We start from the raw sequence: 27,740 nt of genomic DNA on the forward strand, positions 1-27,740 counted from the left end.
TTCATCATGTGTGACGCATTTAATATAAAGCGTTCATCCACCACCCTCATTGTCTATCGCCAATTTAAATGCTAATATTCACATAATGTCCAGTCTCACATTATCACATCTTCCCTTCCAGCTTATTGACACATGGGTGACGGCCTCTTCACCTTGTGTAGTTGTGAAATGAATGGTTAGGCTTTCAATTACTCCTCCTTATCTTGGGTTTAAACCAAGTGATGTGCACATGGCCAACAACATGAGCCAGTAGGCTACTTCGGGGTCAGCCTGCTTCTTGCAAACAAGGAAACAGTTTTCTCATCCCAGACACACCGGTGCACCCATGATGCCTCCTTAATGCAATCTTATGGACATTGGCATTGCCTTTTGCTTTCGCTGGTAAAAATGACACCTTGTTCTCTGTTGCACCCTTTGTCAGGAACTCCTCCCAAGGGTTTGGCCTGAGGTTCCTGCATGTCCTTATCCCTGGACATCTGGTGATTGAAATGTGATGACCGTTATCACGGAGGATGCTGGTGTCCTATATCTCATCTCATGTTCTGGCAGCTGAGGACCAATGCCCAGGCTCCCATGTGTATGACATTCACAATCGGCCACAGCCCTACTCCCAGTTGACTGCTCGCATTGGTGTCTATTTGTACAAAGTTGTAACTTTATTTATTTGTATGTGTGTGTACGTGCATGTTCCCTGCCTTGCCTGGGGGTTGTGATGTGATAGTCAAGCAAAATAAAGAGCTGCATTGTTCTGTGTTTCAAACACAGCCTGCGTTGATTGGGGCCGACTATCAAATACAGATGTCTTGTATATCATGCACATGCAATGTATTGTATGTGACGCTTCTGCAATGCAAGTGGTTCTTTTCACTTGAATATGTTTGTGCTTATACATTACACGTGTCTCCCTCCAGTCACCTCTAACCGCACTATTCCCCGGTGCCCCCTTTGCACACCCCTGTTCATTCCCCACATGTTATTGTTCATTCCACAATGTGAATCATTTGGGAGGGACTGGGGTCTGATCGTGCATCCTGACAACAAAATGGAATCTGTTGTTTCCATTGGCTATGACTGTGTTGGTGTTTGTTGCATGTTATATTATGTCTAGCAGACACACGCAGTTTTCTTCTTCCAGGCACACATTCTCAGGGTATTGTTATTGGCACTGTGGATATGCTCCATTTCACCATTGAATGGCACCAATGATGTGACTTCACTGTGTATGCTCCACTGGGACAGGTTTTCAAGTAAAGTATTTTTTCCCCAGCTAGTTGTGTGCATCCTCTCCCTGTGCCCTTTGGACCACCAAGGTCAAGGGTGTTGAATGTTGCTGAGGGCGATGGCCCTCCTGCATATCCCCTGGTACACAGTGCCCTGTGGCTACATTGTGCAGTACACATGCTGTGACAATGGGTTTGCAGCCTACTGGTGGTGCATCTAGCAATACCTCACCAGAGTTGTCTAGCCAGCGGAAACGTGACTTAAGCACCCCGAATGAGCATCCACTATGCCCCTTGTGGCCACATGTGCAGCATTATATCTTACCTCAGCTGCAGTGGCATGATTCCTATATGGCTTCATCATGAACAGTGATAGAGGGTAGGCACTATCCCATGAAAATGTTATCATGGTTGTTATTGGCACTTATTATCATGGTCTGTAGTTCAGTATGTGACCTTCATGCATGCACGTGCCAGTTCATACTTACCAATGAGCCAGGTGTTCCCATATTGTCCCAATGCCAGGTCCCGGTAGAGTGTTGACTGGCAGTAAATGTATCTCTCATGCGTGGTGCCACGAAGAAATTGGCATTGACTTGCATGATCACTCCATTTGCGTCACAGATGGCCTGCACATTGATGGAATGCCAGTGCTTGCGATTACGTATATGTGTGCTCTGTCATTTGGAGGGGGGGGGGTCCATAGCACAGCATGCGCACAGTCGATAGCTCCAAGTTCATGTGGAATTGTGGCAACCGCATAGAAATCCTCGCACACTCTCTGCCTTTCCTACAGTATTCTCGGCAGATATATGTGCCTATGTAGACATGCACATGATGTAATGCAGGCCAAGACCTAGTGGAGACAGCAGGATTGCGTGGCCTGTGATATCCCACCAACTATTGCAGTGGTACGCTGGAAGGAGCCAGTGGCAACAAAATGTAGTGCTGTCAGTACCTTTTCAAGGGGGGTAAGGGCCTGGGAACAGATGGTGGGTGATGCTAGGTTTTACTCCCACTCCCTGACAAGTTCTAGGATGATATGGGGTATGAACCGGTACCTGGCATACATCTGGTCATCAGCCATGCCAAACAGAGTGGTGTGTGTAGCAGAAATGTGGGGCCTGGGCATCCTCCTCCTTCTTCTTTGTCCATGGACTATGGCTCCGGCTATTGCAGCATTCATCATGGCTGTGCGATATTCGTATAGTGTGCTTTGAATCCCTTGTGTGTTGAACTTTACGTCTGCTATTCTGTGGTAGTTGGATCACAGGGTTTGTGTGTGACTTTTCCCATTGTAAGGTTGCTCATTGGAATCCATGAATTTGTTTGGGTTTGCAGCAGATTGGGGATGCCATTGCTTCCCGTGTTACGTCACTCAACACGCCCACATTATTCCTCATTCTGCTTCGATAATGGGGTGTGTGCATATTCCGTCCCCTATTTTTGTGCCTGTGCAGGCCCCACCCCCTGCTCCACGAGGAGTCTCGCGCAATGTGCTCGAATGCACGCAGAGACATGCCGAACCAGTGTGAAGTCCACGCTAGGTCTGGGAAAGTCCAGCAACATTGATCCTTGAATCAACAAAGTGTCATGATTATGCAGGACAGGGACAATGGGGCAGGCTGGACCGCCTTGATGCTCAATTGGCGTTGGTGTACCATGGAAGGCAGGAAGCCGGCCATTCCCAAATTGCACCCTCATCCAGTAATGCAGGAGCAAGATCGCCACCTCTAAGATGGTCTCCAATGACGGACACAAGGTGGAAACCAATATGGCCGTTGGATTTCAACTCTCCACCAGCCTCAGCGGTCCAGACACATCAGGAAGGGCCCAGGGCTATATATACCATGCCCCAGGCCATCTTCCTTGCTTCGCGTTACTTCTGCTTATGCCTGAGCAGCTTCACGCTTTCCGCTTCCCGCTCCTAAAGTTCGCCGCACCCAGGAATCTGCACCTCCTGTTCCCGCTCGGCTCCTGAACAGCAAAGGGGTCAGTAAACGGGAAAAGATGCACCACCAAGAACACTGTGCTCTGCTTCCCGTACAATCCTGCTTACCTGTTACCTGTTTCTGGGGTCATATCCCGTCTCTGCAACAACGGAGGCCCATCAACCTCAACACAAAGACACAAGGTGATTAAACTTACACTTCACCGCACCAGAGCGCAGAGGAAGGAAAACACAATTGTATTTGCTGCGCTGGCGCACGCATCAAAGGACAGAACTACAGACTAAAAGGGGCCCTTTGCACCAGCACTTGGCGTGTCGCAGCTGGTCTGGACCGCGCGCCTCAGTGAAGGAACTGGGCTTGTGCTTTCTTCATCCGCACACATGTGTGCAGCACCAAACCTTAAGGTGAGTCCAGCCTCCCTCTGGGTCCGTGGTGAGTGGAAGCAAGAGGGGGTGGGTAAGAGGGGGCGGGGAGGAGCAAGAACACCCAAAGTGACATATCTCTGGTCTCTGCCTCTAGGTCCTGCCACTCAGTCCATCCACCCTTGGGGAACCAGAATACCCTTGCGAGTCTACAAATCCATTGAACAACATTCCAGATCCTCCTGCCACACAGCACACAGGGTTAATTTGACCTACTGTGCTGTTGTCGGGAAGGAGTGATGCGGCAACACTGAAATACTTTGTCCGAAGGCCGGACTCTTCCACAGGGCTTCAGGTAAGCGTTACACAAAGTGGGGGTTTGCACACAGAATGTCCTGCAAGCCCCTATTTTCCCTGCACAGTATTCCATGAATAGGGTCCAGACTGGCAGTCTGAAAATGTGTCTTACAGGGCAATGCTGGAATATACTGTTGAGAATGACCACATGTTTTAGCCTTGGACACAGCTAGCATGAACATATTTTGCAAGACGCTCCTGTGTACTATTGGTGAGCAGGCATCGACTCAAGTTTTTCATTTGTTCCTCTACAGAAACGGTTGCAATGTATGTTTTTTTAACCCAATTGTTGTGGACCATGGGCTGTAAAAAAAAAATTCTCAAGGAGGTACACCCCGGAATCTCCTTAAATGGTTTGGCCTGACTCGCTCGGCTGGCTTCTACCTATTTTGGAACGCCCATCCTCCATGACCATTCACCAGTTGCCACTGGGCTCGAATGGCTTCGCTATTCATGCTACCACCCTTAAGCATGACACCGGGAACGCAGGGATTTCCGGCCTGATCTACCTCACATCTGATCCACGGGTTGCAGAACCTGATGGGAATATTCCCGACTTTGTCTGAGCGCAGGATAGTGTATGAGTCAGGATAAAATCAGTGGCTGCGGCTGCCAGAATGCAAAGAACACGCTTTAACATTATGATGAAACATTAACTCCAACATTGCTTTGGGAAAGCATGTTTCCCCCAAATGTGTTAACACAATCACATTTTTCAGCACAGACATTGCCCAGTGTAGGAATGAAGTCCATGACTGCGCATCAGGATAGGATTCTTGACTTACTTCAAGAATACATGTTTCCCGTGGACGAAATAACCACCTATAAATGATCTCAAACTCGCACCGTCTAAAAGTGACACCAGATGGCGCTCGTTCAATAAGAGAAATGCATAAAAGGGGAGTTTCATTTTATTTTGTATTGATTTTATTGAGCATGCGCAGGGAGGTAGGAGGGGGCGCAATCTGAGAGTGGGCGATATTTAAGCATCACAAGCTTCAATGTAATCAAGACCAAAGCATTGTATGTATTTACCCTATATAGCATATTATGTGGGATATCCGTGAACACAACATTTGGATGATCATTAATTATCATTATTATCGTTATTATGGATACACAATTCCGCCCCTCGAGGGCACTGAACAAAATGTGTGAAAAATGCCAAGTAGGCTAAAACAAGTAACACATCCAACATTATATAAGCAAATTCCCCCACCACAACAAAGGAAACAAAAATAGAGCAAAATGTTGGAAGCAGGAAGCAGCTCACTCGTCTCTTTAACTTTATGAACTCTGCAAAGCATAACCAGGGATGTAATTTCACCAAAATGCCAGATGTAGCAGAAGTGACAACACACGACTCTTGACCTCTGATGAAATCACAGGAAGTTATGCCATTTGACCCGACCCCCAAGTGACATCACAGGAAGTAATGGAACACAACCTCATACATGCATAGCTCTCAACCATTTGTGCTGCAAAGGCGGGTGAAATCACCCGATTTTGTTTTTGGCGGGTGAGACGCCCATTGGAATGAATGGGCGGCAGGAGGCTTGGCGGGTGATACAGCCATTTACAAGGCGGGTGACACCCGCCAAAAGCGTGTGAGTTGAGAGCTATGTACATGCCAACATTCAGACACAGCTGGGAGGGAGATTTCCAAAGGGAAATCGGGAGACCAACATTTCCCCATAGGAATGCATTGAGGCTACAGCTATTTCAGGCGGGAGACAGTGAAAAATAGCCCGATTTTTCACTGAAAAATCGGGAGTCTCCCGCCTAAATCGGGAGGGTTGGCATGTATGCAACCTTTCACCCCTTGACCAAACAGGAAGTTGCATGGCAAATATGGTTACACTATCACTGTAATATGATATACATTTCATGCAAGAATGGATCACCATATGTAGCATTAACATCAGTGTGTATAGGTCGTATTCCCAAATTACTGTGAATGTAAGCCATAGCTCTCAACTGACATGCTTTTGGCGGGGTGTCACCCGCCTTGTAAACAGCTGACTCACCCGCCAAGCCCCCTGCACGTACATTCGTTTCAATGGGCCTCTCACCCGCTAAAAATAAAAGCGGGTTTTTCACCCGCCTTTGCGACACAAATGGTTGAGAGCTATGTGTAAGCCGACGTCCAACACAGAAACCTCGGGCTAAACTGCTAACAGATGTCCAACACAGAAACACTCGGGCTAAACTGCTAACAGACAGAGCATCTCGAAAAGGCCTAAACCCCAAAGCGCAGACATCCAGTGCCTGCCAAGTCTCTAGCCACAGACTGGAAACAGCCAGTGACCAACACAAGTCCAACCAGGAGATAATCAGAGGCTGTATCACTTCACGCTTTAACACTTGGACAACACCTGCAAGGATTTTCTTGTCAATAGTTCACTTTGAACCATTGCACAGCAACCCACTCCCACCAATCACCCAGAGCCTGAATGCCTGAATATCCTCCAACCATTGTCACATGGCCCGCCATCCACTGTGAGTCACTAACGGCCCTCAATCAACAACTTTAAATGCCTGGCACACATGCCTGCCCTCCAAAACCTTACACCTCCAATGCCTTGTTCCTAACCTTCATGTTTACACAGTGCCACCCTCCAGCAACTTAAGTCTCCCGCATTCTCCAACACCATCAACCTCAAGCAATCTAGCAACTTAAGTCTCCAATACCCTCCGTCAACACTCCAACAGTGTGAGTCTCAATTACCCTCCACAAACATCTTATGTCTGCATTCAATGCATTTCAACTTTCTTACAGCACATTACATCTCAAACACTCTCTCCCAACATCTGTAAATCACTAGTACAACACATTAAGGGGCCGATTCATGGAATTTGTGTGCCGAAAAAGTGGGATTTGTGCACCATTCTGCCTTCAAATCCCCATCTGTTAAACAGGGATTTGCGGGCAGAATGGCACACAAATCCCCTTTTTTCGGCACACAAATTCCATGAATCAGCCCCTAAGTCTCCAGTACCATCCTCCATAACATTGAGCCTCAAACACACACCTCAAATCCAGAGCTGCGCCAATGCTTATGAATGATTTGAATCCTTCCAGCCATCACCTTTCTGTTTTGCTTATTTGGTAAGTAACCCATATGTTTTTTTTTTTGTTGGGAGATAGAGGGGAAGGATGTGTTGCAGGTCACACTAATTGCAAGTATTTTTAATTCTAAAATGTAGACAGCAACAGCAGCTCCATGACATCACCCTTAGAAAAGATCCATTTTATTATTTCCTTTAGTCCTTTATATTTTGCTTGATGCCAGCCTCCTCCAGGTTCTAAGCACTGGAACAGGAACTGAGCCAATGTCGCACTGTATCCCCTTGTGCCCAAAGCAAGTGTGTTGCCCCTTACCTATCCTTCTAAATATCGATTTGTTTTGCATGAGGAAGCAACAGATGGTTTATTTCAAAGGTGCAGGGCAACTTCATATACATTAATGATATCACTTTGCATCTATCTACACTGTGCCTGTGATGCAGGTCTGGCAGATCTGGGTAAGGTCACACAGTGCCCAGGCAGAATTGGTGGCAGAAGCCACTAGTGCACACCTCTCTCATCACAGGCCTAGTGGCTCACTGGATGTGCAAAGCAGACAAAGAGAAACACTGATGAGATTTGCGTTCATGCTGTGCTGTCACTGAGTACTGCAGGTTGCTCTTACCCATTCCCAGGTAGCTGGGCCAAGCCTCCATACCATTCCTGTTGCTACAGTACTCGGTATGAGCTGCACAGACAGCCCCACCTCTGAACCCAACCATTCAGGCATTCTTCAAAAATGGACTGCCAACCTGTTAGTGATGGCAACTTCATGGTTTTTCCTGCATCCCTGTTATTTCTCCAGCTAACGAGATCTAGATTCCAGGTGAAAAAAGCTGTGGCACATTTAGCTGCATTCACAACCACCTTTTTCAGGTGCAACACAGATATCTGCTTTTGGCACTGCCTCTTTGTCCAGTGGCCCCAGGGGTCAAGTCACGTCCTAACTCATTAACATACCAATTGAATGTGGCATCACCAGAAATTAGCATATCAAGTTGCCCTCTGAAAAATGTCCACCTGCATGTACCCTCGACTTGAGCCCTAGACCCAGGGATCGGCAAGGACAGGTCTAGGGGTAGCAGAGGAGGAGCCAGTGGTAGCAGCCAATACTCCTGGCAACCCCCATTTGACATCTCTGAGCATACCCCGGCCCTCCTACAGCGTAATCTCTGTCCAACTCTCCATCACCTTTCATACAATTAACTGTGATATACAGATAACCGCAAGCAGCAGCATCAGCCTTCACTCTGCAGTTTATCCCCTTACTTTCCTGTCCTCTTGTTATAGCCTTTAGTGGCTCTTCCACCTGAGCATTGGACTTCCCACGAAGGGTCTGCCTTTGCCCCATTCCGCTATTTCCATTATGCATATTCTCTCATTGGCACGGTCTCCTCATTCAGTTACTTCAACCACATCTGTACCACTAAATCCCAAATATTGTCTTCCTTTACCTTCGGCAAGAACTTTCTGCACCGGCATGCCTCCAACTGCCTATCTGACACCCAACACTGAATGACTATACTTTTCCCGCCTGATTGCACAGCCCCATTCCCCATGGCTGAAAACATGAGTACGTTTTGACAGTGGAGTGAGATGTCTCTAGTCACAAATTCAGATGGCATCTGTATCGGCTACTAGTGGCGCAAAACTCATAGTCGGCTCCTAGCACACCTTTCACACTGCCAAGACCTGGATTAGCAATCTGCTCCTCTGCAATCTTGACTACTGAAGCAGCTTCATGAAGTGTTAGGACCAGACTTACCAGTGGTGCGCGGGAACCGAGGAATGTGCAATGCCCTCCCACCACTACAACATTAGCCTTTGAAGTAGCAATATGAACAGGTACAATCGGGCAAGGCCTCATGGCAGACTGCGGGTTGAGCTTGGAACCTTTGGTGTTGTATATGAGCAAGAACTTAACTTCTAGAAGTGTTGCAGGCGTGTTCCAGGACAACAGCATCAAGATGGCGCTTCTTCTTCATGCAGGCAAACTCCAGTGATGCTTTAGGAAGACAGAGATTAAGGGGGTTGGGGCTTCAACTCTCAGTTGTGGTGTATCCCCCATCAGGTCAGTGCCCCTGGCGTGATATAGTCACTGCCGACTTATCTTGGAGAAGACGGCCTGATCAAAATTGAAGGTAAGCACACTGGAGTCATCGAGAGTGAGGTAACCGTATCAGCGGGATATAGGATTTAAAAAGACCATAGAGAACAGGGAGAGGCACAGGAGAGAGAGAGAGAGAGAGAGAGAGAGAGAACATGGAGAGGGGAGAGGGAGGCGAGAGAGAGAGAGAGAGAGAGAGAGAGAGAGAGAGAGAGAGAGAGAGAGAGAGAGAGAGAGAGAGTGAAAGAGAGAGAGAGGGGCAAGGGGAAGCTGGGAAACACATACCGAATTCAGCATTGCACCAGGCTCGATGAAGTCGAATAGATCAATTACGAAACATCGGTGCTTTGGAAACTAATGGAAAAACCAACCATCTCGATGGCCAGACAAAAACATTTTGAAAAAAGATATCAAGTAGAGTGTGTCCCCTAAATTACCCACTAATGGAAGGTGGCCTCTGTCCGTTGCGGCTTGTCCACATAATCCACTAAGTACAAGTATTAATGAAAAAATCTTGTTTAGTTCTGAGAAGTACATGTATTCTTAGACATGGTTTGTGGGGAGTTTGCTGTGCACTTAGGGCAGGCCAAACAAGGTAGTCATGGCAGCTCTAGTAGATCTCATAGGCACAAATATGGCTCTGACATAGAGCTTGCCAACTAGACACAAAGGTAAGCTCTCCGAAGTATCATGAGGCCTCAAAGCTCTAGTGAAGACCAGATTTCCTCCTGCAAAGCAAGGAAGAAACTGCATAACAAATGGCTGAAAGCTAACAAGTGAGCCTTGAACCAGAGGGAATGGCAGGAAATGGTTGCTATTGTAAAATAAATAAGGACCCACGTACCTTGACAATGCACTGCTTCCATATCAAGTTAGTAGATCTATATTAAGTCTACTTTGGGTCTCAGATCTGTGACTCATTCGTCTTATTACTCTGACACCTCGTCCAAATGGCAATATACTGGCAATATTGAAGGAGTCGTTAGGCTGATCAACAGTCTGCCTAATTCTGTGGCCCCTGGGCCTGATGGAAAGTGATACTGCTACACTGGGACCTATATTACCCTACTTCTTCTAATCTATCAGCATAGTCCTCAGGACACCATCGGGCATAGCTTCATAAGCACTACATATAAGCGCAGCAATAGCAATTACTCTGGAAACTGCAGAATTCTGGCTATGCTTGACACTCCTGCCAACCCTTCCACTCTGTTGCTCTTCAAAGAATCTGTTGAATTAACAACTCCATATTACCATTCAATCAAACTGGTTTTAGAAAAGGCTCCTCTACTCTTACCAACATCTCAGCCTTAGTTTCAGTAGTTGAATTGTCTCACAGACGCTATGATAGCCCATTATAAATATTTTTTATTGACTTCAATGCCACATTCGACCACGTAAGCCGTCAGCTTCTCTGGGAAAACTAAATAGATTGGGCATCCCGGAGAGCTTATTCAGGATGGTGATCGCCCTCCATGAGAACATGATGGTTGCAGTACATACTAATCGGCTGAGTCTATTGACCGTCAACTTACTACATATACTGGACTCAAGTAGGGCTGCAACCTAGCCCGTACTTTATCCAACGTATAACCAGCTGATCTTAACGCTCAATCAGTGCTTATACTACAAAAATCGAATTTTTCAGGTTGCAGTGGTTGAGCTATGCAGATTGCACTGCGCCTTTAGATCGCACCCCATTCGGCCCGCAGAATCACCTAACCAATCTCCACTGATACGTCGATGACCAGTCCCTGATTATTTATACAAAAAACAAGATTATGATTTTCAGTGGTACTAGCAAAAAACAGAGATACAAGTGGGTTATTAGTCAAGCAGCAGTGGATGCAGTTCCTCACTGATGTTACTTAGGTGTGCATAAGGGTCCACAAATGTTGCGGAAAGTCCCCTTTGAGCGTGTGCAAAGTTCTATTAAGCAAACACTTGTGACCCTCAGGTTATTCTCTCAAAAGAATTGTGGATTCTCACACAAACCGTTAATCGATTTATATAAATTGAAACAAGCACCAATTAAGCATTATGGCTGGGAGATCTGGGGATTAAAAAATCTGAAGGCTATCTACACCCTGGATAATTCTTGCATTAAATGTTTGTTCTATCACAAACATTGTTGGCGCAATATTTAGAGCTGAGTTTGGCATCATACTAATAACATTTCAGATGCTAAAGCTGAGTCTCCATTTTTTTTAACAAACTAAATCGGCTAGTGATAAGACCTTAAACAAATTAATAATGTTAGCCTACTCATCAACAATTGGGCAACATTGGCGTACAGCCATTGGCCAATTTCAGATTGATGACCTTGTCGGCTACAACATCGACAGATCAGTGGGTAGGTTTCGGGCATTTCTAAAACAAAGCAATTGCGGATGTGGCTCATGACCAAAATGTTATTGATTTAGCCTTGAAATCGCTATCTACTGAATATTTAGCCTGCGCCCATCTGCCCTCTCAACTTGCACAATATGTACACACATTTCCTAACTCCAACATTCAAAGGAATTATTTGTGTCTCAAATGTAAGAATGTATCAATGACATGATGAGGTCATCGGTGCATGGCCAAAAAAGCCTGAGTCACAGGAACTGCAAGATGTGTCCCTCTGAGGCAACTGACTCAGTTAAACATGTAATTCTCTGGGGCGCTATTGCGCACAGAACGAAATGGCGGCTTCCGTGTAAGCTCCGGCTGTGTCTTGGGCCGCAAAGCCTGATTATAACATTTGCCCACTCCGGTTCGGCATGATTTTCATGAGAAATGTGCATCATTGATCTGAGACAGCCCACACGAAGTTTGGGCTAAAAAGGAGCAGCGGTTCGCGAGATCTGGACCTGGTGGCTGGTCAGAGCACGGCGAGGCGCGCTCGCCTGAGATTGAGAGGAGGAGCCTGGCGCTGAGACTACTGGAGCAGAGGCGGCGGCCGATAGATTCATATTCCCCAGCACGGGGGGGGGGGTGTCGAGAGCGCTCCGATATTCGTTGAGCGCCCGCCGGCCCCACACCGCCGGCGCTGCAACGGCATCCCGCCGCAAGAAGGAAGCACTCGAACACCGTCCGGCCCGTGGCGTAGAAGGTAGGCCACGCATACCACTGCTGCACGTCCCCGCGGCCTCCGCTTGGTCCGCAGGCGGAGCCACTGAACTGTTCAAGGGCAGAGGGGACAGGCAGACGATCACTGCTTTTCCTACACACGCCCTGGGAATCGGTGAGTGGGGGCCTGTGCGGAACGGGGCTGGTGGACCCCTCCCGCCTCCTACGAGCAGTGTTTGACAACCGGGCCACGGACACTGTTAACCTACGCATATCAGCACTGGCCGAGCCCACATCTCCTGGTTAGACCTGAGGACGCATTGGTCCACACAACGAGCCTGTATGTTTGAGGAGCGAAGCGGCTCGCTCGCTCGCTGGCCCCCCCAACCAGTTAATACAGAGACTGCTGGAAATCTCACACGACGCAAGTGCTCCGGCGGCCACATGGGGAAAGACATTAAATCTGAAGCATAAATAATGTTTCCCACCGCACTACAGAAGGAACAGTGAACTATAAAGAGCCCAACTCTTAGCGAATCCAACGAGAGGGCTAAGGACAACACGGAGTGAGGCTGTAGCAGCCTTCTGTGGGGGGTGGGCAAGGGCCCCCACACTGTACTGTGATGAAGCAAATTCCCCCGCTCGGCCTATAACACCTCGGCACGAGTAGAAATCTGCACATGAAGTACCTAGATACCTATCAGGCCAATACCAGGTGAACATAGCAGCACGGTATATTGCGGAGACATATCCCGGGCTCATAACATTCGCGCCCCTGCAGCAGAGGGCACCGAGATACTTCTCAGACCAGTAACGATGCCCAAGAATTTTGGCCCGAAAAGGAACAAATGAACTATCGAGAAGTACACAACCACAATGCAGAAAGGCACCGAGCCCGAGGGAGAAGTGGAAATGCTAACACAAGTTGAGCAAACCCCCCCAGCTTCCATGATGGACCCTCAAGCGGTTTTCCAAGCTATGCACCAGGGATTTGCGGCACTGACAGACAAGCTGGATGGAATCACGGCAAGTGTTGCAAGTACTAAAACACAGCTTGACAAAACAACGGCTCGCATGACAGAGGCAGAAACCAGAATATCAGGAGTGGAAGACAATATGGAAACACTAAAGAATACGGTATCGGCAATGGCTATTGAGCTAGGGACAGTGAAAACTAAGTGTGAAGACTTAGAAGCGAGATCACGGAGAAATAATGTCCGTATAATTGGAGTTCCGGAAGGGGCAGTTAAAGGGACGATGGAGAAAGTAGTGGAAGATCTTCTGCGAACACTGCTGGGAGATTCGGGATGGTCACCTGTGTTCATGGTGGAAAGGGCGCACAGGTCATTAAACCCGAAACCGAAGCCCGGAGAATACCCCAGACCCATTATAGCTCGCATACTTAATTATAGAACAGAGACCTGATCCTAAAAACTGCAAGAGAGAAACAAGAGCTAAAATGGGAAACCAGCACGTTAACGACAGGTACAATATGCAATGCTTTACCCCGCCAGACTCAAGATCCAGCATCAAAATAAATCATACTTTTTCACATTCCCTGAGGAGGCCACGAGCTTCATAGAGACACACATACCTCTGAATAAAGAACAATCCTGAAATAAGAGTAAAGCTATTAAAAGATATCCAAGACAGGATCGCAGACATTATGTTTATGAGGAAGATAGGATTGGCAAAGACACATGCTCCCAGTGGGGAGCCACATACTGAAGTTGTTAAGAAACCATGCTCAAAATCATAATGCAAATGCTAATCCGAAGATGCCATAATAACGGAGAGTAACAAACCAGAACTGGAGACAATACATATAGCTAATGATGGCTTAGGCACAGGAAACGCCGCAGCCCCCCTGTAGCAGGTGCTCGAGATGATGTTGGGAGGGGTGGAGGGGGAAATCCAAAGTGCAGTTGAAGTTTGGGGAACTGTGAGGGAAGGAGGGACACGTTTGGGGAAGTTTGGTTGCTGTTTTAAAAACAGGATTGTAAACACAAAAAGCACACAGGTTCTGGGCACTGCAACATTTAGGCAAGCAACGCAGATGCATCGGGATATACGATCTGGCAAATACCCCATAGATAATGGATAAGTCTAACAAAGAAATTATTAATGTACTGAGCTGGAATGTCAGGAGGTTAGGCTCTAAGATTAAGACACAGAAGATTATGGCCTACCTCAATAGACAAAAAGCTAGGATAATCTTCCTCCAGGAGACACACGTAGGCCCGTGACAGGGTGAACAATTGATTGCGAATTGGGGCACTCATCAATATTTCACGACTTACTCCACTAGAGCGAGGGCGGCGGCGATACTAATACACAAAACGCTCCCGTTGGTTTGTAATGGGACGAATGCGACCCTGAGGGGAGGTATGTTATATTACATGGTATGCTCCAAGATAAAGAAATCGTTTTTTTAAACCTGTATGGCCCAAATATCGACCAACCAGATTTCTACTCCACAGTTTTTGAAAAACTAGCAAGATACCCTACGGCCCGGGTATTATGCAGAGGGGATTTCAACACAATTCTGGATGTGCAGCTAGATAGTACATCGACAAAGACCAGAACACTAACCAAGGCAGCACAGACAATACTCACACAAATGTCAGATCTACAATTAAAGGATGCTTGGAGAACATTAAACCCCGGTAGGAGAGAATACACATACTATTCCACAGTCCATGACATGCACTCCAGGATCGATTTGTGGTTAATAGATACAGACAGCATGGCTTGGGTAACAAAATCCCACATATATCCAAGGACTTATTCCGATCATTCCCCGATACATTTAGCATTGCAAATCCCTGACAGGATCAGTGAAAGACCACCATGGAGGTTTAAACCAGCAGCCCTTAAAGACCTACTATATAAAAACTCAATAGCGCAATATATACAAGACTATTTCGAGATTAATGAACACTCTGTCTCCACCCAGGCTATACTGTGGCAAGCATTCAAAGTTTGCATAAGAGGTCAATCGATATCCATGGAAGGGGGAATCCTCAAAGATATTACGGCTAGACTAGAGAGGATTGAAACACAATTAACATCACTACAAACGCAGTATGCCACGACCCTGACCCCTCAATTGGGCACGGAAATTAAGACCAAATTAGAGGAGTATCGTGAAGCGTTGGAGCAAGAGATAAGACATTTTGATAGACCCATAGCTGCACGTAGATATGGAGAGGGGGAGCGCCCTGGGAAACTATTAGCCAGAGCAGTGCATGGAGAAAGAGGACCCACTCGTATACCCTGCATGCAAATAGAGGACGGTACAATGTCCACAAATCAGAATGAAGTGAAAGACACATTTTACAAGTTCTACAAGGAATTATACTCCCCCCAGGGTACAGTCACTGGCATCGAGATAGAGCAATACCTTTCCGAGATACCAACAACGCTTATTGCAGATTCGACTAGGGAATTACTAGAAGCACCCATTACTGAGGCTGAAATATATGAAGCAATAAAAGCTCTTCCCAATGGGAAAGCTCCGGGCGCAGACGGGCTGGGAGCTGAATTCTATAAAGAATTTAGTCAACTTTTAGAACCAAGATTGCATGCTGTTTGGAAGGAAGCTCTGGATGTAGGAGAACTCCCCGAGACCACCAGGGAAGCAATAATTACACTCTTACTTAAGCCAGGCAAGCCCCTGGGGGAATGTGGATCATACCGGCCACTATCATTCATAAACACCGACACCAAGATCCTGGCAAAATTACTAGCAACAAGACTCACACCATATATGCCATATATGGTGCATGAAGATCAGGCGTGATTCATAATGGGCAGATCTGCAGCCACAAATATTAGATGATGTCATCAGATAATGACTTCCATACCCACTACAACTCAAGGGATAGCGGTCTCCCTAGATATGAGAAAAGCATTTGACACAGTCTCGTGGACCTTTCTTTTTGGAGTGCTACGAAACTACGGGTTTGGCCCAAAATTCATAAAGTGGATTCAGATACTATACACGCGGCCATACGTGAGGATCAGAGTAAATGGAACCCTCACAGACCTATTGGAACTGCTGGGAGGCACCAGACAAGGCTGCCCACTCCCCCCCTTGCTTTTTGCCTTAGTTATAGAACCATTAGCAGATATTCTCAGATCTCGTTACAGCTCATTTGGGATATGGCTCGAGGGCAAGATGCAAATTATAACGCTGTATGCAGACGATATACTTTTATATCTAAATAACCCAGATGGTATGCTTGGCAGGGTCCTGGCGGAGGTGAGAAAGTTCAGCGAATATTCAGGATTGCGCCTCAACCCTCATAAACCAGAAATATTCCCACTCACGGACGCCAAACCACAGCTCCGAAACCTCCACGGACTTATATGGAGTCCGATTCACATCGTGGATCTCTGTGCCCACATAGCCAGAATGGCCCAATTATCCCACGCATTGAACTACACGACACTAGCGGAAACACTGTGTGTTAAGATGAGACGATGGAAGGTGCTCCCAACATCAATGGCGGGACGGATAGCCTTAATCAAAATGGTGATACTACCAACACTTTTCTATCTCTTTAGTACAGTTCCAGTGTGGCACGGCCAGGCTCTGTTTTCCAAAAATAACAGCGCCTGCATAGCTTTTGTTTGGGGCGGGCATCCTAGATTAAGCTGGAGAGTACTGACAGACACATATCCCAGGGGAGGACTGATGGCGCCAGACATAGAACTTTACTACTTGGCGGCACAGGCACAACAAGCGGCTAGATGGGCAACATGCTTTCTTAACCCCACCACCACATCCCCTTCACCACAAGAGAGGGAGGTGATAGAGGCACTGCAGAGGATGACTAGACCCACCCCGAAACACTACAATATGACTAATCCTTCCAAAGTCACTCTCACGGCATGGTCCAGAATTACTGACATATTCGGTGCCAGCAAATTATATCATCCGAGCATGCCAATATGGGGGGACCCAAACGCACCATTCAACATTGAAGGTGATATAGCGAGGCACTGGAGCGCTAAAGGTATCACACAATGGGGCCAGTTATTCCCGGACCAACACTTCCTACAATGGGAAGATATTAAGGACACGTTGGATAATACACACACGCACAAACAGCAATATCATAGGGTTGCAGCACTCACACAGCAAATCCACCCAACATTCCCGGATGAACCAGAAATAAACATGGCACTAGGCTACATATTCACAGGGGGAACCCAGAAGATTACTGCCTCTACACTTTACAAGACGATAATACAAACACGCCCTGCTGTAACACACACAGCTAAGGGCAGATGGGAACAAGACCTGGGGCAACCGATAGAAGATCAGAATGGTCTCGGATCTGTACACTGACTAAAGGGATATCTTGCAACTCAAGGTTTAAAATGATACATTATAGAATAGTGCACATGACACATTACACGTTAAAGCTTAAGCAAATATATCCCGCATTGAATGGTGCCTGTTCAAGATGTAACTCTGAAAATGCTAACATATTTCATATGCTATGGGACTGCACCAAATTGAGACACTATTGGTCAGAGGTCTGCGAGGCTCTTAACAAGATGGCAGACTAACCGGTGATATGGACACCACAAATCTGCATGTTGGGAGCAGAAGGGAAACTGAATCTGACGTGGCGAAAACTTCTGGACCTGAGTCTGCTGATAGCCAAAAGGGTCATATTAATGAGATGGAAAAATTCGCAACCCCCCACAATAGAACACTGGAACAGAGATATGGTGTGGGTTAATGACAACAACGAACTATATATCGACTTGGTCACGCCACACAGTAGACCCAGAAACATATGGTCACGATATAAGCAATATTTGGCTGATCTAAGCCAACCAGAAAACCTGAATGCAGAATGAAACTGAACTGTATATGTTGTATGTCTGTATAACCATGTGTTGCTAATGTAAGTGCATAACCTGTGAGCAAATATAAATAAAGTTGTTAAAAAAAAAAACTAATTCTCTACTGTTAACAGACCCACCCCTACCGAATGAAACATTTCAGAGAATACTATACACCATTCCTACCTGATCAAACTAAAGAAACCATATGGTTCAGCATTATGGAAGCCAATAGCTGCTCCGTTACTTATGAAATTGAGAAAAGTATTTGAGGAATGTGGATCAGTTAACAATTCCTTAACTATGTACTGTAATCAATTTGATGATGATCTTATCATTGGATTATATGTCTGCTTTCTTATTTGTTTTTTTTATTTCCTTCTAGTGTTCATCTTACGCTTTTAATAATATTTATGTATAAAAAGCCATGGCAATGATTTACTAAATATTTCTTTTTTTTAAGTAGCAGATGAGATGATTTGGGAGGAGGTACTGGATAGAGAGGATCCTCAGGACAAGACCTTGGCAAGATGGAGAAAAGCAGGATATACATGGGAGTGCCTTAAACACTGAGAAGAGGCGGGAGCTGGAGGTAGTCAGCGAGCAGGCACAGGCAGGAAGCATGAAGGCAGGGCCGGTGCAAGCACTAGGCAAACTAAGCGGCTGCCTATGGTGCTGGACGGCAGGGGTACCGAAAAGCAGGTTTTCCCCTCTGCTTTCATGAATTGCAAAAGAGATGGAAACCAATCTGAATTAAAGTAGCAGGATAATGTTGTACTGCAATTCAGGGGTGCACTGGTGCAAATCACAGTGCTCATATTTCCTGGAGTCTCTAACATGGTAGCGGAAGAAGGGCCATTGCCGGTTGACACATGTTTTTAAGCAACACAGTACACAGTCTGGCTGAAATAAAATCATGGGGGCCTAGCAGTAGGAAATGTTGATTAAAACAACGTGTTCAGAAACAGGGCACTCACACCAGGAAAGTTAAGGTCCATGCTAGCAACCTGCCGGAACTTCTGGCGACAGAGCATGGGTCAGGTGAAGTACACCTCCCAGGTAGAAGCAGGAGAGAGGTGGGGTGTGTAGGGCCCTTATGCCAATTTAGCAAAAAGGAGTCAAAGGCCCATGTCCACATAATCTCAGAATAGGTCAAAGTGTGCTGTGCTTGAAGCACATATATTCTGAACAATGTTCATTATCATGAACAACCTGATAGATTTAACTTTGTAAGTAAGCAATGCTGGAAGGGCTGACTGAGTACTGGCCCCACAATTGACTTGTTGCAGCGTTGTCTCTCGAGTGGAAGTAATGCATATTTATTCACGCAACTTTGAAACTACTCCACGCATAAACTGACTTTATTTTGGGGGGACACGCTATTTGAAAGTTGGAATTCTTTATATCTGGGTGAATTCACAGCTGCACGCATTATCTAGCATTTCTTGGAAAGTTAACAAAAGATGCCCAATAAATTGCAATATTATTATTTTCAAAGCAATACTCAACCATACTGGCCAAGCTTTGCTGTCTTTGCTAGTATATTTATATCCATGGAAGTTTATTACTTTAAGATAAGCATGCTGGCTGAGAACATGTCCATGTTAAGGGTATATGCATAGCACTCAAATGGCCAAAGTCTTACGTGGGTCTTCTGATGTGACAATGCTGGTCACACTTTAAGCTTACTTTGAAAAGTATTAAACACATTGAACAGTTTAGAAGGTCATTGTAGCAATTTGGTTATGGGAAAAAGGTCTGATCCTCCAAATTGGCTCTTAAAGCAGGCCCTGAGCAACTAATAATACACTGGGTCTTCTATTGAACATAGAGGACGCTGATGACACTTTGCAGTAGTGCACTTGTGCTCCAAAAGGGCACAATGTGCGCCAACAAAGCTGCACCGCCCTGCAGTCTTAGAACTTTCTTCCTGCATGTCCCCTCCCACATGCTTCGACAGCCTGGGATTGGTTAGTGGGCATATAGGGTAGGCTTGGAAGTGAAGACGTTTTGCAATAGGCAAAGATCGTGTGTGTTTGTGTGCGTGCGTTGTACAGTTCAGCTACAGCTGCATTCACCACCCCATCTTCTTCTCCTCATCCTTGCACCCAAGCAAATCTTGTAATGACTCATTAACGCGACAGAGTACAGAAAGCATGCATGTTGTACAGTGCACCCCCTGTAACTGCCACACCAGAGGCGTAGGCAGGGTAGGTCCTGAGGGGCATGGCTCACCCAAAATCTGTAAATGCCCACTCAGCAGCGCATTTACAGATATTTCTGTCAGTGCAGTGGGCCCAACTACATAAGCTTCAGGCCCCATTTGCTAGAGAATCCTGGCTACGCCTTCACAGCAAGCACACGGTCACTGGTAGGTGTGGCTGAATGGGTTAGAGGGTCATATAAATGAGGAGCTCTCCCAAAACCAGGGAGCTAGCAGGCCCATACTGTTCTGTGCATGCGAAACTTGCATTTTCACTGCCTATGCGGTGGAAACCTTCATTGGCCTTGCATGCACATGCTGTACCTATAACAGTGGGCAAGGGAAGCTTGCACTGATCGTGTTTGTGAAAGAAATGTACCAATTTGAGTGAAGTGTGCACAGGCCCTTGCAATCAGTTGCTCTGCCAATGCTGTACTTGTCCAGATTTGTGAGAGAAACGTGCACTGGCCCTGAAATGCTGTGTAGGTACCTGTTTGCATGGGACTTGCACTGATCCTGCCCATGAAGTACCTGTTCGTTTGGAATATTTCAGTGAACCTGCACATACTGTGGCTGTGCGGGAAGCTTGTTTGGCCTTCCCCATGCTGTCCATGTTCCCATTTGTTAGGGGAACATATAATAGACTAGCCCATTCTGTACTTGTACTCACCTGTGAGCTAAACATTCACTGGCCTGTCCACTGCAGACATGTACCTTTTGAGAGGGACCCTTACAGCAGCGTTTTTGTGCGGCAACTTCCACTTGACCATGCTGAACAATTTGTGAGAGAAGTTTGCTTTTGCTGTATAAATGCTGTATTTGTTTGGGATTTAAGGTTGTGCTAGCCCTGTACATGTTGTATGTATACCTACTTATTAGGGATGCTTGTAGCAATAATTCACATGCTGTACCTGTTTGTGGAAAGTAACCACTGGCCCTGCCAATGCAGTTCCTGATGGATTTTGAAGAAAACTTGCAACAGCCTGGTCTATGTTGTGACTGTTTGAGGCAAGACATGTGCTGGTCCTGCCGTGGCTGTGCCTGTAACTGTTCTGTTTTTGAGGGAATCCTGTGCTGATCCTATGCATATAGCATGTGCTGTATTTGTGAGGAATCTTGCACTGCTACTTAGATAGTGACGTTTGGGTGCCTGTGCAGAAATATGGACCTGCTGCTTCCCATGTTGTACCTGTTTGATGTGTGACAGTAACTTGCTGTGTTGCTGACCATGATTTATTTATCTGTCCAATGTGTGATGGAAGTGTTCATTCCGCTCCCTATGCAGTTCCTGTTCTGTGTGTGAGGATAACTTGCTCTGATACCCATATTTTTTTAAAATATCTTTATTGTTTTTTCCACAATAACAAAACAACAAGACATAACATACAAACATTCATAACGTAACTGGCACATTGGCACATTTCCCAGATTCTGTCCTACATCCACTGTGCCGGAATTCTCCGGCGACCTTATCATTCCTGTCCAACACCTTCATTGGGGATGTCACAAAGTCTATTGCATAAATTGTCTCGCCCTGGGGCTTTGTATACAGCCTTCCTATTTTCACTTATTGATCCTCTGTTCTTGTGGGATCTTCGCTGTCTTCCTCCTCCCTGCAGCCGAATAGGTCCTGCATCAGGGAGTTCCATGCGGTTAGTTTTTGCGCTGTTTTGCCTTCTCCTCTTTTTCACTGCTATTATCCACACCGCGGTCTCTGCCAGTGCCCACTTCTGGAGATCTGACCACCATGATTCTATGTCCGGACTCTCCTTTGACTTCCATGTCATTGCTATTCTTCTTTTGGCCAGTAAACATATTAGGTCTTTCATTTTCTAGGTGCGACTCATGTCTGCTTCCTCTCGGAAAAAGGCCCAATAAGTACTTCTCCGGATGCTCCGCCTGAATTTGGAGTCCACTCCGTGCTATCTTGGTTCTGATCTTATCCCCAAAAGGCCTGTATCACTGGGCAGGTCCAAAACATATGTACCATGTCAGCTTCGCCTGCCAAGCAGCGGGGGCACCTATTTTGGTTTCCCATCTGCATCTTATTCATCCTCTTGGGTGTGAGATATGCTCTATGCATTGTATATAACTGTGCCTGTTTGAACCTTGCGTTCCTTGACACTTTTTTTGGGTATCTTAATGCCCTGGTCCATTCTTGGTCGCTGAAGGGCCTCTGAAGTTCCTCCTCCCAGCGCTGCCTTGTGTGTTACTCCTGCGGGTTGTCTGCTCTTAACAATTGTTCGTATAGCCTGGAGGTTGTGTGAGTTCCCTCCGATATATCATACCATGCGTCTAGCATTGTCGTCTCCTCCTCCTGGTTTGTCCATTCTGGCCATCTTCTTTTGATGTTTCGTATCATGCCGTTGTATAGAATGAATTGGCCCTCATGTATCTCTTGGTCATCCACCATTTCTTGGAAGTCCGCCCACCTTTCCCCTCTTCTCAGGTCCCCAATTTGTGCTACACCTTTGGCTTCCCAATGCGTTCGGTATGCTGCCAGTGTGTTTGTGTCCCCACCCAGAAGACCCGCTAAGGGGATTTGTGCCGAGCATGGATCTTTTGTACCCTGGAGTCTCCACGCCCTGTTCCATAGCCCTATTGCGATGTTGAGCATGTTCGGCAGGGTCTTGAGCAGGGGTTTGTCAAGCCACAATATTTCTCTCAAATAATATTGTTTTAGTGCTGGTTGAAAGATGATTGCGTATATTGTTTCGTCCTCCCCCAGCCACTTGACTACGAACTGCAACTGCCCCGCTAAATAGTGCTTTTCAAAGTCCGGTAGTCTGATACCTCCTTCTTCATATTCCCTCTGCAGGGTCCCTATCGCGATCCTGTTTCTTCGCCCCCCATAAGAAGTTTCGTGTTATCGTGTTTAGTTTATTAAAAAAGGCCCAGGGAATGGTGTATGGGATGTTTGTGAATTGATATAGTAGGCGCGGCAACACCACCATTTTCAAGAGGGCTGCTCTCCCCATCATCCCCAGCGGAAGTGTTCCCCAGAAGGCCATTGACTTCTGTGTTTTTTCCAGGGTGGCCAGTGTGTTGGTTTTATGAGTGTCAGCGGTGTCATGGTGTATATCTATACTCAGGTATCTGAAGGAGCATGGTGCCCATGTCAGGCCCAGATCCGGGAGGCTATCCGGGGGACCCGTTTTAGGCCTGCCAGGGGGAAAGCTAGGGACTTCTCTTTGTTAAATGCTATGCCCGACAGTCTGGTATATGCCCCAATCGCCTCTAAGAGGCAGGGTAAGTTCATGGCCGAGTTCTTTACGAATAGCAGCATGTCATCCGCGTGTAGCGAGAGTTGATGGAGCACCCCATCTATGTCTATGCGGGTGTCTCCATATTCTGCTCGGAGAAAGGCCGCGAGCAGCTCTAGAGCCAGGATATACAACATTGGCAACAACGGGCATCCCTGCTTGGTTCCCCTGTGTATTCTCCATTCCCTTGAGATGAATCGTCCTGTTTTCACCCTTGCTGTGGGGTCTTTATATAACAGTCTAATCCATCGTAGGAACCCCTCCCCAATGCCGAAGTGAGCGAGTACACTCACCAGCCACTCCCAGCGCACAGAGTCAAAGGCTTTAATAGCATCCAGGAACACTATTGCGCTCTTACCCTGTCTTTGGTTTGTCTCGTCTATCACGTGGTGTAATCTACGAAGGTTCAATGACGTATTCCGTCCCGGGACATTAGCCCGTTTGGTCCAGATGAATCAGCGGGGGTACTACTTGTTTTAAGCGATTGGATAAGACTGCCGTTAGTATTTTAGTGTCCTGGTTGAGGAGGGAGATCGGGCTGTAGGGGTACTCTTCCTGGGTGATTACCCTGGTTTAAGGATCGGAACGATTATTGATTCTGACATGCTAGTCGGCAGCTGTTTGCTCTCATATGCGCCTTGATATGTGTCAAGTAATTTCTGGGAAATGATGCTCTTAAATGTCTTATAAAACGCCCTGGAAGTCCATCCGGACCCAGGAATTTGCCAGTGGGAAGCTCTGTGATCACGCTCTCTATTTCCTCCACCATGAGGGGTGCATCTAATAACTGAGCCTGTTCTTCTGCTAGTTTTGGTAGCCTTATTTCTGCCAGTGCGTCCGCTATGTCCTCCTGGTCTATCTCCGGATTAGGGGCATACAGTTGCTTGTAAAAGCGGGCAAATAGGTTATTAATGTGCTCCTGGTTTCTAATCTCCGTCCCGGTGTGGTCTTCTAGCACTGTTATAGGGTCTTTTTTACTTTCCTGCCTAGTAAGCCACGCTAGAAGCCTGCTGGGTTTATCCCCTTCCGCATGTAGCCGCTGTAAGTACCTCCCATAGTTCAACCTCCCTAACTTTTCCCAGAGTGCCATACATTCTGTTCGCAACTCCACCAGCTACCCAGGCTCCCCACGCGCAATCCCCACTCGTTGCTCCCTTGATTCTATCTTCCTCTGGAGTTCACTAAGCTCTTTCGTGGCCGCTCCCGTCAGTCCCCCAGTTCTGCCTATTGCTGCCCCTCTTATCACCACTTTGAATGTGTCCTATAATGTAGCACTACTTTCAACGCTGCCTTCATTATGCTCAAAATAGTCCTCTATCTTCTCTTGGAGATGTTCCTCAAACTCGCCCTCTCTCAGGGCCTCTGCTCAGAGTTGCCAGGTTGGTATCGGGGCTTTCCTATGGGTGTGTGCCCATGTCGCCAATATTGGGGCATGATCAGAGAGTGTACGTGCATTAATGGTGATCCCTGTGAAGTCTTGCAATGATTCCCTACCTGTGAATATATAATCTATATGTGTGAATGTTCCATGTGGCGCACTATAGTGAGTGTAACCTCTCCCCTCTCCATGTACAATCTGGCTCCACTATCCTACAGCCGTGTCTCTGCGCTCTGCCCCCTGCCATCCCCATGCGGGTGTCTCCTGGAGCCCTTCCCACAGGACCTTTCTTTTCAGTGCAACTGCGATTGTTACCCCCGGTTCTATGCTTTATGTTGCTCTGGTCGCTTTGTGCTTGTGTTTCTCCATTGTCCTTTGCGGTTTTCCTTCCGCTGCCTGTGCCATGTGCTATCCATTCACACCATTCAACGTCTTTAACCCAAACAAAAACTGATGAACTAACGCCCAGCCACCCTCCCCCTGCTCGGGCTTCGCCGCTTCTCTCATCGTGCTCCCTTATATGGGGCCGACTTGCCGTAGTGTGATGCCTCAAAACTGACATCTGAACTTGTAGTTCGCTCTCTGCGGGGGCGCCGGCTTTCTCAGTCAACTCAACTGAAGTTGGGCTGACCGCTCCTTCGTACTTTTCTTCTAGCTTAGTTACTTAACAAATGCTTGACGTTGTTATTCCTGGCCACTTTTACTTCATCTCGTCAGGGCCTATTTCCGTTGTTATTGGCGTTTCTCTGCCTCAGCTGGGAGATGCCCTGTGAGTCCATCCACATGTGGGCTTCGTCGGTGGAGTCAAAGAGGCAAGTTTTGCCTTGATGTATCATCTTGAGTTTGGCAGGGAACAGGAGCATGTATCGCACCCCTGGAACCCTTAGAGGTTCTTTTGTTGGGCCGAACTGTGCTCTCTGCTTCTGGACCATGGCTGTGTAATCTGGGTACATGGTGATCTTGGAGGAGTGTCTAATGATCGCCCCCCCATTGAGAATAGTAATATTTTTTCTGTGTCCTTAAAGTTCATAATCCAGGCGATCATCGCCCTCCGGGGGGGGCACCGGTTGAGGTCTCCTAGTCAGTGATCTGTGTGCCCTCTCCTCCACAAAGCCCTGAGATAGTGTTCCAACTCCCTTCTCTTGGAGCAGCATGTTTTCCACGTACTCCGCGGGGTCGTTGCCTTCCTCACCGTCCGGAAGTCTGATTATATGGATGTTGTTCCTCCTCGCTCTTCCATCCGCATCCTCCACTCTCCGTTCCAGAACCTTGACTCTTTGCAGTACTTCTGACATTTATGTCTGCATTACAGTGACCCCTGCCGTGTTTTGTTGCACCTGCTGTTCCGTCGCTGTCACCCTCTCTGTCAAATTCCATGCGACCTGGCGAAGGAGACCCACATCCACCATGACTGTGTCCAATTTATTTTCTAGAGATGCTTTTAGAGCTCCTATTGCAGTGTCCATTTTATTTTCAAGGGATGCTTTCAGGGATGCAATTGCTTCCAAGTTCGGACCTTCGTTTGTACTTTCTGGCTGATTTGGGGTGTTAGTCGCAGCCATTGCCCTGTCTGTTGGCATCGATTGCTTATGCCCGGGTGTCTTAGTGAAGGTATCCATGCTGATTTGCTTGGCTTTCCCTTCTGTTTTCTTATTTGGCGTTATGTCTATGCATGCTCGAGACGTCTCTCTCTTCTGACTCTCGCCAGAAGGTCTGTCGTCCGGGTCGGCGTGGGGGTACTGTCCCAGGTGTGAATTGTCGGCGCCAGGTCCGGCTGAGTACCACTTGGTGTGGCTTCCGGTTCTCCCTCCTCATTGCACCCCGTTCTTCCCACAAGTCTCCCGGCTGTGTGCTCCTCAGAGGACCCCTCGTCTTGTGGTATGGGTGCCACGTGTTCTGTAAGGGACTCAAGCTCCTGCTATATGTCCAGTCACTGGGCCCTTCTGTCCTTGGTGCCGCAGTTTCTTGAGCGCTTCGGTGGATTGTTATCCTGGTATATGTACCCCCTTCTCCGTGGTCTTGCGTACTGCTAGGGTTTCCCTGCTGAGGTGTACGTGTCTGTGCCACTTCCTTGCCTTGTAAGTGGTTTGATGTTTGCGCTGGGCCAGTGGCACGTTGGGTGCTTCTTCCCTTCAACAGCGTTTTAGCTCTGTCTGTGGCGCAGTGCCGCTTGGTCGGGCTAAGTTCGTCTTGCCTGCGGGTGGTGTCCATGTGCCCCTTTAGTATCTTGGAGTAATAAGCACGCACTTCAGGTGTACGTTTCTGAGGTGTAGTTCGCCTTGTAAGTGGGGTTTCATCAATGCAGGGGTCTGGTTCAAAGGGATGTTTTTTGGGGTTTTTGTCCTAGTCTTGCTGCTTCTTCACCGCTCGCTTTTTAAGTTCCTTACTGATGGCCCAGTGTGTTCCAGCACACAGGCCACTTCCCCGAGTAGTGAGTGGCCCCCGCCGGTTCCCACCGTCTGGCCTAAGAGGGCAGCTTGCAGCTCCCAGCACGCTGGGTCTCCGAACCTCGATTGTGCTCATCGTTTTCGTGTCTACGTCCCCATCCTTTAGTGTGAGAGGCAGTCCCCGCCTGACGGCACAGCCTTCCCTATAATCCTATGCTCCAGGTGTGTGTTGCGCTGCGCTTAGGAAGGACAACTGCCGCGGCTCCGTTATAATTCTGCGCTGCAGGCGCTGGGAGGCTGTCAGCCTGTTCAGCCTACCTTGGTGTCCCACACCAGCCGTTCTCCTCGCAGCGTATGCGGGTCCAGTGTTCCCCGCTCGTTGGGTGTGTGCGGCCCCAGGCGCACCAGCAGTCCCTGTTGAGGGCCCAGGTCCGGTGTTTTATGGCTTCTGTACTTGGTGCAGCTTCCATATGATGTCGGGGCAGTCTATTCGCTCCCCGCTGCAACTCTAACGGGTCCGCACTGGAGTTC

Source organism: Ambystoma mexicanum, chromosome 8, assembly GCF_040938575.1.
Source record: "Ambystoma mexicanum isolate Mex_15411 chromosome 8, UKY_AmexF1_1, whole genome shotgun sequence".
Lineage (NCBI taxonomy): Eukaryota > Metazoa > Chordata > Amphibia > Caudata > Ambystomatidae > Ambystoma > Ambystoma mexicanum.